Source organism: Elephantulus edwardii, unplaced genomic scaffold (assembly GCF_000299155.1).
Source record: "Elephantulus edwardii isolate Elephantulus edwardi_28Jun2011 unplaced genomic scaffold, EleEdw1.0 scaffold00090, whole genome shotgun sequence".
NCBI lineage: Eukaryota > Metazoa > Chordata > Mammalia > Macroscelidea > Macroscelididae > Elephantulus > Elephantulus edwardii.
The window spans coordinates 8149471-8162636 of NW_006399840.1; positions in this window are offsets into that span (position 1 = coordinate 8149471).

Sequence of the window (13166 nt, forward strand, 5' to 3'; positions counted from 1 at the left end):
CTCTAGTACAGCAGCAGCTCCACAGGACGAAGAAGAGCAGTCTCCTCTATGAGCGGCAGCCTTGGAAACTGACGGAGCTTGAATTTGGATACTCGGTGAGCTTGAGTTGGAAAGCTAGAAACCTACAGAACATCTCTAAAACATATGCAGGTTCCTCATGGGCTCATGTCTGAATCTATTTCATACCTTAATATCCAATAAATCAACGATAATCTCTTGATTCTACTTTATACTTAAATTTTTCTCTTTGCAGTACTGTTTGCCTTAGAAAATAATCCCCTCTTCTCCAACAGGGTAAAAAGGGAAACCACAGACTGGAAAAAAAATAGTTGGGAATGATATGTCTGATAACGGACATATATCTAGAATTTATAGAATACACGAATACCACAACAAGATAAAGGTAAACAACTCAATTGAAAAATGGGCACAGGATATGAACAGACACTTCACCAAAGAAGACATTCAGAATGCCAAACAAACACATGAAGAACTGTTCAAAATCCCTAGCTCTAAAAGAGATGCAAATCAGAACAACTATGAGATATCATCTCACCCCTGTAAGAATAGCAAAATTCAACAGAGCAGCAAACAACAAATGCTGGAGAGGTTGTGGAGAAACAGGAACATTTATTCACCGCTGGTGGGAGTGTAAAAGGAAGCAACCACTATGGAAGGCAGTATGGTGCTTTGTCAAAAAGTTGAAATTAGAAATACCTTTTGACCCAGCAGTTCCTCTACTGGGAATATACCCTAAAGAAACCATAACTGTCACCCAGGCAGACATACGCTCACCCATGTTTATTGCAGCTTTGTTCACAATAGCAAAGAGTTGGAAACAACCTAAGTGCCCATCAACAAACGAATGGATAGAGAAGCTCTGATATATTCATGAAATACTATGCTGGATTGAGAAACAAGGAACTTATGCAATATTATTCAAAATGAGTGACCCTGGAGGACATTATACTGAGTGAAATATCTCAACCACAAAAGGACAAATACTGCAGGGTGCCACTGTTGTAAAACGGGACTGACATTGGGAGACTGATAAAGATGGGATAAATTATTAATATTGCATTGGAACAGATGGAGAGAACTGTTTAAAAGGGATGTATGATTAGGTATTATTGTCATGACAGGTGTCCAGAACAAAGGCTGCATAGTAGGGAAAGGAGGGATTGTAAAACAATGAAAGTATTTTTCTTTTACTTTTCAAAGAGAAGAACGAACTGGTGCAAAGGGGTGGGCAGGGAGAAAAGTATAACAGTGAATGAATGGAAATCCAAGTTGTCTATAAACTTTCATTAAAATCTCAATTAAAATAAAAAAAAATAATTATCTCAACAATTCTTTGCTAAATGATTGCAATGGATAAGATTTACTTTCCTGGCTTCAGTCCTTCCATAATGTTATTGTGTGCCCTCAAGTCAACTGCAATTCATAGCGACCCCATGTACAATAGCTCTGAAGTCTGTCCTTCCTATCCTGAGCCAGTCTTATTTACTCCAACACACCAAGCCCCATTGTCCCTGTTACTGTATCAATCCATCTCTTTCAAGATCTTTCACTCCTGTGCTATCCCTCCACCCTTTTGAGCATGATGTCCTTCTCCAAGGAGTGGTCCCTCCTGGCCACATGCCCACGTTATGTGAAATGGAGCTTCAAAATCCTAGCTTTCAAGGAGAATCTTGGTTTCATCATCTCCAAGACAGACCTTCTTGTTTTCTTGGCAGTCCATGGTATATTCAAGATTCTTCTCCAGTGCTGCAACTCAGAGGCATCAATTCTTCCTCTACTAACATCCTTAGTCATTGTGCAGCTCTCTGATGTAGAGAAAATAATTGTGAAGACCATGACCTGGATAAGTTGTGACTTAGTCTCTAGATTGACATTGCTGCTTCTCAGACCTCTGGAGAGGTCCCTGACAGCAGATTTTTCCCAGTGACATTTTTCTTTTTATTTCCCAACTGCTGGTGCCAAGAGCATTGATTGTGGAGCCAAGCAAGCGGAAATTGTAAACAATCTTAATCTTCTCCATCTATCATGGTGCTGCCAATTGGCCCAGTGGTGAGAATATTTGCCTTCTTGATGTTGAGCTTCAAACCACATTGAAGACTACAATCCTTGATCTTCTGCAGCCAGCACTTCAAATCCTCCTGAGTTTCAGCAAGCAGGGCTGTGTCAGCTTCATAACATAGGTTGTTGATGAGTCTTTCTCCAAGCTTGGTGATTCTTCCTCATAAAGTCCTGCTTCCCAAATGATCTGTTCTGCATATAGATTGAAAAGGTATGAGAACAGGATGCATCCATGCTGCACTCCTTTTCAGATTTTGTACCTTCCAGTGTTTCCTTGCTCTGTTCTGAGGACTGCTTCCTGATCCAAGTATAGGTTTTGCATAAGCACAATCAAATGTTCTTGGATTCCCATTTTCCTCAAGGTTAGCCACAATTTGTTGTGATCCGTACAGTCAAATGTCTTTGCATAGTCAATGAAACACAGATACACATTCTTCTGGTACTCTTTGCTTTCTGCCAAGATCCATCTGACATTGGCAAGAATGTCAAGAGTGCCATGACCTCTTCTAAACCCAGCTTGTATTTCTGGTAGTTCTTTGTCAATGTACTGTTCCAGTCATTTCTGGATAATTAATCTTCAGTAGGATTTTGCTAGTGTGTGATATTACTGATATTGTTCAATCATTTTCACACTCTGTTGGGTCACCTTTTTTTGAAATGGGAATAAATATGTATCTTTTCCAGTCAATTGACCAGGTAGTTGTCCTCCAAATTTCTATACAGGGCAGCATCTGTTTGTTGAAATACCCCTGTGGCTTTATTTTTTGCCAAGTCCTTCTGATAAGCCTGAACTTCCTCCTTCATCATCACTGCCTTCCATCATAATTAACAAACTATTACATCAGATCTATCTACCTGATATCACAAGTTTGTTTAAAAGTCTTTAGTGACCTCTCTCTGTCTATAAGAAAAGACTAATGATCTCATCACAATATTAACTGAATCCATCTTTTCATTCATTTACTCAAATATTTCCTTAACTTTCACTGCACAAGGTGCTGTTTACACTGAACTGGCAATGTTGTTACTTTTGTGTGCCATCAAGTCAGAACAGACCCATAGCTGACCCTCCAGTGGCTTTTCAGAGGCAGTAAATCTCACAGGAGGAGATTGTCCACCCCCTTCCCACTGAGCAGCTGGTGGATTGAAATCCTGTGCCTTTGAGATTGCACCACAGCTTCCAAGTCCACACCTTCTCTGAGTCATTGGCCTTAACCCATCTAGCTTCATCTCCATACATTCCTCTTACTCCATGCTGCCTATGCCTTATTCACACCCAACTTCCCAGAATTCCCTAAGGTCATATAAATGAACCAAAGATCCCAAGTTGTTTACCTCCTCTTATCAAGCTGGGACCCATTAGCTCAGAAATGCCTGCTGGCACTTAATCCAAATTTGCACATATCCATTTGTTTTAAAAATAGCCCAAATAAGCGGATTTTTTTTTTTGCCAATTAAAACCTATCTGCTTTACATAGTTCTCCAAACTGCACCCAACATCTGCTAGGCCTAGATAAGATAAAGCCCTTTAGTAACAAGACTATAGGATGCTCCTGTCCTTCAGAGCTCTCTGGTCCCAGGCTCCCATGGTTTCTTCAGCCCTTTTGTTAGCTTATGCATAACTTGGCTCTTACAGACCTCTTGCTAAGGAAAATGGCCCTTTGTGGCTGTAAAAATGTAGCGATATCTATCTTGAGGTATTAATTCTTTCCTTGGTCAGTACTAGATTCTTTCAAACTCACTGTATCTAATAATATTTGCATGTTGTATCTTTATATATTACACTCATGTCAGTTTGTTTTTAAAATTTTTTCTTTTGTGCTTTGCAATGTAATTTCCATACAGACTAAATTTAAGTGTTTCCTCTTCTAAGACACATTTCTAGTCTCTTCTAGAGAAGTGGAGCACTTTTTAAAGCTACCAATAGCACTGTCTTCCTATGTCAGACATCTTTCAACTAAAAGATCTCAATTCAATATAAAAAACATAACTGACAAAAGAACTCTGGTGGTCTACTGGCTAAGAAGCTGTGCTGCAGTCCCAAAGGCATGCGGTTCAAATTCACCAGATGCTCCACTGGAGAGGGAGGGGAAATTTTCTCCTGTGTCAGTTGGATCCAATTCAATGGTACACAACAAAGAAAAAATAACCCACAAACATGCAAAACATAACTGACAGCTAAGTGATGATGATTGACTGTAGTTTGAAGTTTATTTATTAATTTTATTATTCTCAGCATTTTTCACAATGTCCACCACACATTAAATATATGCCAACTTAAAGAAAAATCCAGGTTCATTATGTAAACATTACATGTAAAATAATTGAATAAAATAAATTGTATAATTCAAGACAAGAACAAATCCTGTTCCAATCTCTTCTGGATACGGGAAAGATATTCTTAAATTTTGATCATTTCAAATAATGTGACTAGTTTAAAGGTTATGAAATAACTAAATTAAATATCTAGCTAGAGTGATTGTTGTTTTCAGAACTAAAAGACAAGGTGGTTTTCTCATGTGCACGACTTTGATATATGCTAGAAAAAATTGACTGTTATGGAATAAAATATATTCCTCTAAAGTATGTCACCTGTACCAGTTTGTGACTTTGTTTGGACAGAGGGTCTCTCTTTCAATGTTACTCACTAAATTAATGGCAACATCATGGGGGAGTAATGACATCATGAGAAGGATGTTTAATAAAAGAGAAAGACTGCAAAATAGATAAAGACAGACACTTTCATGATGTACTGGGAAGAAGAAAAAAACAATCCAGAAAACTCCTAGGACTACCAGAATCTGGAAGAAACGAGGAGGGGTTTTACCAGGAGAAGACAGAAAGTATAAGGTTTTGCCAAAGCCTTGCATTTGAACTTCTAGACTCTGGAATGTTGACATAATAAATGTCTGTTCTTTTAAGCTGTCCAATTTGTAGTATTTTGTTATTGTTGTTGTTGTTGTTATGTACCGTCGAGTCGCCTGCGACTCATAGCGACCCTATGTACAACAGCCCTAAACTCCGCTCTGTCCTGTGCCAATCGCACTGTCTCTGACACTCTCATCCCAGTTATCCCAGTCACTGAATCAATCCACCTCATAGAGGGCCTTCCTCTCCTGCGCCGTCCCTCCACCGTCCCAAGCATGATGTCCCTCTCTAAGGACCGGTCTCTCCTCACTACATGTCCAAAGTAAGTTAGATGGAGCCTCAGAATCCTTGCCTCCAAGGAGCCACCCGGTTTAACACTCTCCAGGACAAATCTATTTGTTTTCCTAGCAGTCCATGGTATTCTCAATACTCTTCTCCAGCCCCACAGCTCAAAGGCATCAATTCTCCTTCTATCCTCCTTGGTCATTGTCCAACTCTCTGATGCATAACAAGTGATTGCAAAAACCATGGCCTGTATCAGACGCACCTTAGTCTCCAAAGAGATATCATTGCTCTTCAGCACTTTGGAGAGGTCTCTAACAGCAGACTTTTCCATGGCAATGCGCCTTTTAATTTCCTGGCTGCTGGTGCCAAGACTGTTGACTGTGGAGCCAAGCAAACTAAAGCTGTGTACAATCTCAATCTCTTCACCATTCATCCTGATGCTGCCAGTTGGTCCAGTGGTGAGAATCTTTGTCTTCTTGACATTGAGCCTCAATCCATATTGTAGGCTGCAGTCCTTGACACTGTGCAGCAGGCGCTTCAGGTCCTCCTCAGTTTCAGCAAGCAGGGTTGTGTCATCTGCATAATGCAGATTGTTGATAAATCGTCCACCAATCTTGACCCCACATTTCTCCCAAATAATCCATAAACAGTGAGCTTTCTCATAGTTTTACCTCAGAAGTTAAAGATTTTTTTTTTTGCATCTCTCTAATTACATTTAAGATGTAACAATGCCAATTATCTTTTTTGACCATATCAGCAGTAGCTGTCTCATTCTCAACCTTGTCACCCCATGAAAAACCATTCCTTTTTACCAGTGTATACTGTTCTTATTGTTCGGAGTCAAGGTCTTAGTCTCCCAGTGTAACTCAGGAAACCTAGAGAGTAGGACACTTTCTCCTACCCCATTTCTCCTTTGCTCCTCCCCACCTTCATCCCTTTCCAAAAGTTCCAATGTAAAAGCTGACTGATAACATTCTATATTCTTTACAAGTACCTGGTCTATTATGATCTAAAACTGGGCTTCTTCTCACTGTGGGGTGGAAGTCTCATGAGGACCTACTGCTACTTCCCTCAAACGCCAGAGGCCAGACTTTCTGAAAAGGAAGAAATACAGGAGGAGAAAGAATCTCTCATGGGGCATTTACTTCATGCAGATCCACAAAGCCAAAATCTTTCTGGCTGCTTTTCATACACGAGTTCATTCTTTGCTTAAAAGAGAAGACATAAGGCTTAGTGACTATACAAGACCACGAGCTATTGGATTATATAGGGAGGGGGAAGGTATTTTGTCAGTATTTGATATTTCCTTTTAAAATGTGATCAGACATTTCATATACACATTCAGACTTGCATTTAATCAGGGACATGTATATTGCATATTCATCTGTCTAGACACTGGGCAGCCTCTGTTTATTGAAAGAGGCTGTACATTATAGGCACAATTCTGGTGATAGGAAATCATTCTGCCAAAAAAAAAGTATCAGAAGTAAAAGGAAATAATTGATATAAAAGCAAATATAAATTGAAATCAAGATTGCTGAGGTATGGACCTTATTTCTGACAGTTACAAGACAACAAAATTTCTGGTAGTATAGATGTGGGTGATGTTTTGAAAAGATCAACATACATTCCACCATAAAATATCATGCAACTATTTGGTTTCTGTTTCTATTTGCTCCATCCATGCAGTTATCTTAGAGGGAAAAAGCTTTTAGTTGATTATGAGTGAGTCAGACTTCTATCCTGAGTTATTTTTAACATCTAATCCCAATGTAGACCAGACTATTTTTGTTGAGAGATGTAGAAAATGTCATCCCAGAATCTTTTCTCAGAATGAACTTATCAGTATAATGCCTAACGCTGCAATGGGAAAAAAAAAGTACTTTCTTATGTTCAGTTTCTATTTTTTTTTTTTTTAATGTAGTAAAAGAAGCTTTTCATCTACTGCTTGTAGGATTTTTTTAGTCAGTGATTATCTTTTTTTTACCAGCTTGTGAAACATCAAATTTAAACTTGTAATACAAGATGTGCAAGGCGATTCTTTCTCAACATCCCTAATCTATAGTTACTACTGAATGATGATTCATATTTGATTTGATTCCAAGTATACATGGATGGCTGTGTCCTAATGTAATGTGTGGGCAATTATTGCAATAAGAAAATCCTCATTCTTCTGCTTTGTACAGATACATAGCAAGCAATTGAGAAGACTATGGGCTTGGATTAGGTGCGCCTTGATGTCTAGAATTGCATAGTTATTCTTTAGCACTCTGGTGAGGACCTTGACAGCAGAAGTTGAATTGACACCTTTCAGCTGTGGTGCTGGAGAAAAGTATTGAACATATCATGGACTACTAAGAAAACAAACAGGTCTGTCCTGGAAAAGGTGAAACTGGGTAGCTCTTTGCAGGCAAAGATTTTGAAGCTCTATTTCACATGCTTTGTGTATGTGGCCAGAAGGGACCAGTCCTTGGGGCAGGACATCATGCTTGGAAGGGTACAGGGTAAATGCAGGAATAGAAGACCCTTGATAAAATAGATTGATACAGTGACTGTGGCAATAGGGTAAGGTATTTAGGTCATAGTGAGATTTGGTCAGGATAAGGGAAGGCTCAGAGCCATTTTTCATAGGGCCACTATGAGTTATAGTTGACTCTATGACACAAAACAATAACAAAACAGCATCCTCAACACTCATGGAGGTAACAGTCAAGAAATCAAAAGATTGAGACCATTATGATGAGTGACCTCAGTTTCCTAAGGACAAATACTACATAAGTCCATTATTGCAAAAAAAGAAGTATAACTAGTAAAATGTGTACAAATGTCCTATGAGGAGAGAGAAGGGGAGAGCAGAATGAAAGTTAGGAGTGAGAAAAATACAAACAAAGAAGAAGTTAAAATGAATATCAGATGAAAGAGTAAACAAAATGTATGTAATCGTTGTTGTTGTTATGTGTCATTGAATCACCTGCGATTCATAACAATCCTATGTACAACAGACCTGAAACCTGTTCTATACTGTGCCAACTTTACTGTCTCTGACGCACCTACCCTCATTGCCCCAGTCGCAATAACAATCCATATGATCGATGTCTCCCTCTCTTTCTCCATCTCTCCAAGCATGATGTCCTTCTCCAAGGGCCGATCCCTCCTTGCAACACGCCCAAACTGTATCAGACGAAGCCTCAGAATCCTTGCCTCCAAGGAGCAGCCTGGATTTACCCTCTTTAGGATAAACCTGTTTGTTCTCCTGGCAGTCCGTTGTATGTTCAATACCCTTCTCGGGCACCACAGCTCAAAGACATCAATTATCTTTCTATCATCCCTATTCATTGTCTAGCTCTGACACATAACAAGCAATTGCAAAGACTATGGCCTGGATCAGACACACCTTAGTCTACAGACTGAAGTCACTGCTCTTCAGTACCTGACAGCTGACTTTCCCAACGCAATTTTTCTCTCGATTTCCTGGCTGCTGGTACCCACAGTGTTGCTAACTAATTCTGTTAATAAATCTCAATTTCTTCACCATCAATCATGATGCTACCAACTGGTCCAGTGGTGAGAATATTTGCTTTCTTGATGTTGAGCTTCAATTCATATTGAAGGCTGTAGCCCTTGACCTTCTTTTGCAGTAAGTGCTTCAGGTCCTCCTCAGTTTCAGCAAGCAGGGTTGTGTCATCTGCATAACACAGGCTGTTGATAAATCTTCCTCCAATCTTGATGCCACCACATTTCTCTTCATACAGCCCAGCTTCCTAGATGATCAGTTCTGCATAAAAATTGAAAAGATTTGTCATCCCTGGCATACACCCTTCCCAATTTTGAACGATGGAGGGTATCCTCGCTCTGTTCTGACAACTTGCCCCTCATCCAAGTATAGGTTTTGCATAAGCACAGTCAAATATTCTGGGGTTCCCATTCTTCTTAGAGTCAGCCAGTTTGTTGTGAGCCACACAAAGAAACACCTTTGCACAGTCAAAGAAACACGGACATTCCTCTGGTAGTCTCTGCTTTTAGCCAAGATCCATCTAACATTAGTTATAATATCCCTAGTACCATAGCTTTTTCTAAACCCAGGCTGCACATGTGGCAGTTCTCTGTTGACTAGTTGCTCCAGTAATTTTTGGATAATATTCAGCAGAATTCTTTGCGTGTGATATTAGTGATAATGTTTGATAATTTCCGCACTCTGTCAAATCACTTTTCTTTGCAATGGAAACAAATAAGATTTCTTCCAATCAGTTGGCCAGGTGGTTGTCCTCCAGATTTCTTGGCACAACTTAGTGTGTGTATCCAGGGCAACGTCTGTTTGTTGAAATATGTCAATTGGTATACCATCAATTCCTGGAACCTTATTTCTTGCCAGTTCTTTCAAAGCAGCTTGAACTTCTTCCTTCATCACCACAGGCTCTGCTCATACGTTGTTCCATGAAATTCTTCTGTATCAGCCAATTCCATCTGGTACAGTGACTCCATGCTCCTTCCATCTTCTTTTAATGCTTCTTGGATCATTTAATATTCTGCCCAAAGCATCCTTAAGTATTGCAACTTGTGTCTTGAAATTGTTTTACAATTCCTTCAGCTCAAGAAATGCTGAGTGAGTTTGATCCTTTTGATTTTCTGACTCCAGCTCTTTGCACATTTCATTATGATACTTTGCTTTGTCTTCCCAAGCTTCCCTTTGAAATCTTCTGTTCAGTCCTTAATTTCTTTGTTTCTTCCCTTTGCTTTGGTTTCTCAGAGCTCTAATGTGATATTCAGTTACACCTGACATCTCTCTTGGTCTTTTCTTCATCTTCTGCCTTTGTAATGACCTGTTTGCATTCTTCTTGGATATGTTCTTGATATACTCCTACAGCTCATTTTGTCTTCACTCATTGGTCTTGAAGGACCTCAAACCTGTTCCTGAGATGGTTTTGAATTTGAGTGGGGTAGACTTAAGGTCAAATTTTGGTTTCTGTGGATTTGAGTTCATTCTCTTGAGCTTCAGCTTGAACTTGCATATGAGTAGTTTGTAGTCTGTTTCAAAGTCTGCACCTGGCCTAGTTTTCACAGCTGATATTGAGATTCTCCAGTGATTCTTTCCATAGTTGTAATTTGATTCCTATGCATATCATCAGGTGAAATCTCTGTGTATAGTGTGCATTTGTGTTTCTTATAAAAGGTAATTGCAATGAATAAATCATTGAATGTACAGAATTCTATCATTCTATCTCTAACTTCATTTCTGTCACCAAGTCCATATTTTCTAACTACTGATCTGTCTTCCATATTTTCAACTTTTGCATTACAGTCACACATTATTATTAATGCATCTTGATTGCACGTTCGATTGATTTCTGACTGCAAAAGTTGGTAGAAATCTTCTATTTCCTCCTTTTTGGCTCTAGTTGTTGGTGCATATATTTGAATGATAGTGATATTCCCTGGAATTCTTTGTATGTGTATGAATATTTCCTGTCACTCACCATATTGTATTTCAAGATGGATCTAGAAATTACTTTTTTAATTATGAAAATTACCCCATTTTTTCTCACCTTTTCATTTCTGGCATAGTAAATGATACGATCATCTGATTCAAAATATCCCATGCCAAGCCATCTCACTTCACTAATATCTAGTATGCAAAATTTATGCATTCCATTTTTTTCTGAACAATGTCCAATTTTTCTACATCCATGCTTCTCACATTCCACTTTCCAATCCTTAGTGTCTGCTTACAACTGTTGCTCCTTCATTGTGTTTCCATAATTGAGATCTCAGTCTCAGTTGCCATATCTGCTAGTCTAAGTGTGCTCTATTGTACATTAGGTTTTTGAAGGCCTGTTATTTCAGAAGTGGATGGCCAATCCATCTCCCTAGTCTGTCTTAATTTATTAGAATAGTATCTGACAGACAAGTATTTTACAGAAAGGAGCAGATGAAAGACATTTACCCAATTATAGAAGTGAACAATAGAGTCAGTATTGTCCCCACCCTTGGCATGTATGCCTTGACCCACCCTTGTGTCTTTCTCCTCCAGCATCCTGTTCTACTCCAGCCTACACCATTCTCTCTCCCCTTATCCAGCCCTTGTTATGATGGCTTAAGTCTCAAGCCATCGGGGCTTCTGTGATTCTGAACACCTCATGCTGCTGCCTGTTTCTTATGCTGTGGCCACTTATCTCCTGAATTTAAGAATCTCTAAGTCCAAATACCAGGTACAAGTATCAAGGAAGGCTTCCTATGTCAGATGGTTCTGAGGACAAGTCCTTTGCCTTCAACTTCTGTTCCAGGACTGACTTTTTTTTTTTTATTTCAATGAACATCTACAGAGATTTTGGGATTCCATTCATTCATTGTTGCACTTTTCTCCCCACCCACCCCACCCTCACCCCCTGTTCGCTCATCTCCTTGAAAAGCAGAAGAAAAACTCCTTCATTGGTAGTGTCTCTTCTCTTCCACTTGCAGCACGGTGCTGACACAGGATCATTTCCCAGGAGAGGGCGATGTCCTCTAGGTCTTGTGTTTAAGTGTTGCTTTCTTGGCCGGAGGGCCCAAAACTATTTTAACTCTCAGCCCCAGACCGCAGACGCCTGCAATTGGGTGCTTTACCTGTAGTGAAGCAGTGAAGCGGACTAGGGTCAGAATCCCCTGCCTTCTCACAAGCCTAAAACTAGTTTAACTCTCAGACTCAGCCCACAGATGCCTGGAATTGAGTGCTTTATCTGCACTTAAAAAACAAAAAAAAAATGCACTGCGAAAATTCTGTCAAGGACTTCTCCAAGGTGCTGAAGAACAGCACTATCTTTTTAAAGGCTAAAATGTACCTAATCCCAGTCATGGTCTCTTCAATAACTCCCTATGTATCTGTAAGTTTTACAATAAATAAAGATGACAGAAGAATTGGTGCCTTTCAGTCCTGTTGTTGGAAGAGAGTATGGAATATCTCACAGGCTGACAAAAAAGTATGTCTTAGAGAAGAATGAAACCAGGGTGCTCCTTAGAGGCAAGGATGAGAAAACTTTGCCTCACAAACATTGAGCATATTGTTAGGTAGAGCCAGTTCTTAGAAAAAGGCGTAATTCTGGGAAAGGTAGAGGGTCAATGAAAGAGAGGAAGAACCTCAACAAGATAGATTGATACAGTGATTCTAACAAAGGGCTCACACATGTCTAAGTTGGAAAGAATGTTACAGAATAGGACAAGGTTCTGTGTTCATAGAGTCAAGGTGAATCATGGACTGTCCATTGGCACTTAACAACAGCATACATATCTTTTGTTGTTGATGATGTTGTTGTTACTGTTAGCTGCTACTGAGTCTTTCTTAACTCATAACAACCTTGTATACAATTAAATAAAATTCTTGTCCTGTATCATCATGGACACAGATTATATGTCTGACATACTTCGAGCATGTTGTCAGAAGGGGCCAAACCTTGGAAAGAAAAATCATTCTGGGCAAGGTAAAGAGTCAGTGAAAATAAGGAAGCCTTTTAGTGAGATAAACTGGCGCAGTGGACTTGAGCATGGCAGAAAACATGAAAAGATTCTAGACAAAAGGGATTGACTGCACCAGTGGACTTGAGCATGACAGAGATCCTGTGGATGCCACAGTATACGGCCAGGTTCTGATCTGTTGTTCATGGATTGTTATGAGCCCTGGTAGACTCGATGGAACCTAACAGCAAACCTGCATTGTCCCTATGAAAAGTTATGGATAGGACTGTTGTCACCCACAGCATTTTCACTGGGTGATTTTCAGAAGTAGATAATTTTTAGACCATTTTAGTTTGGAAACTTCATTAAAATATATTTATCACAGCGAGTTCTGGTGGCCTAGTGACAAAAAAGCTGCACTGCAATTCCAGATGCTTTGCTGGAGAAGGAGAAAAAAATCTCCTCCTGTACCAGTCAGATCTGAAAATAACAAAAATAAGAATAAAAAA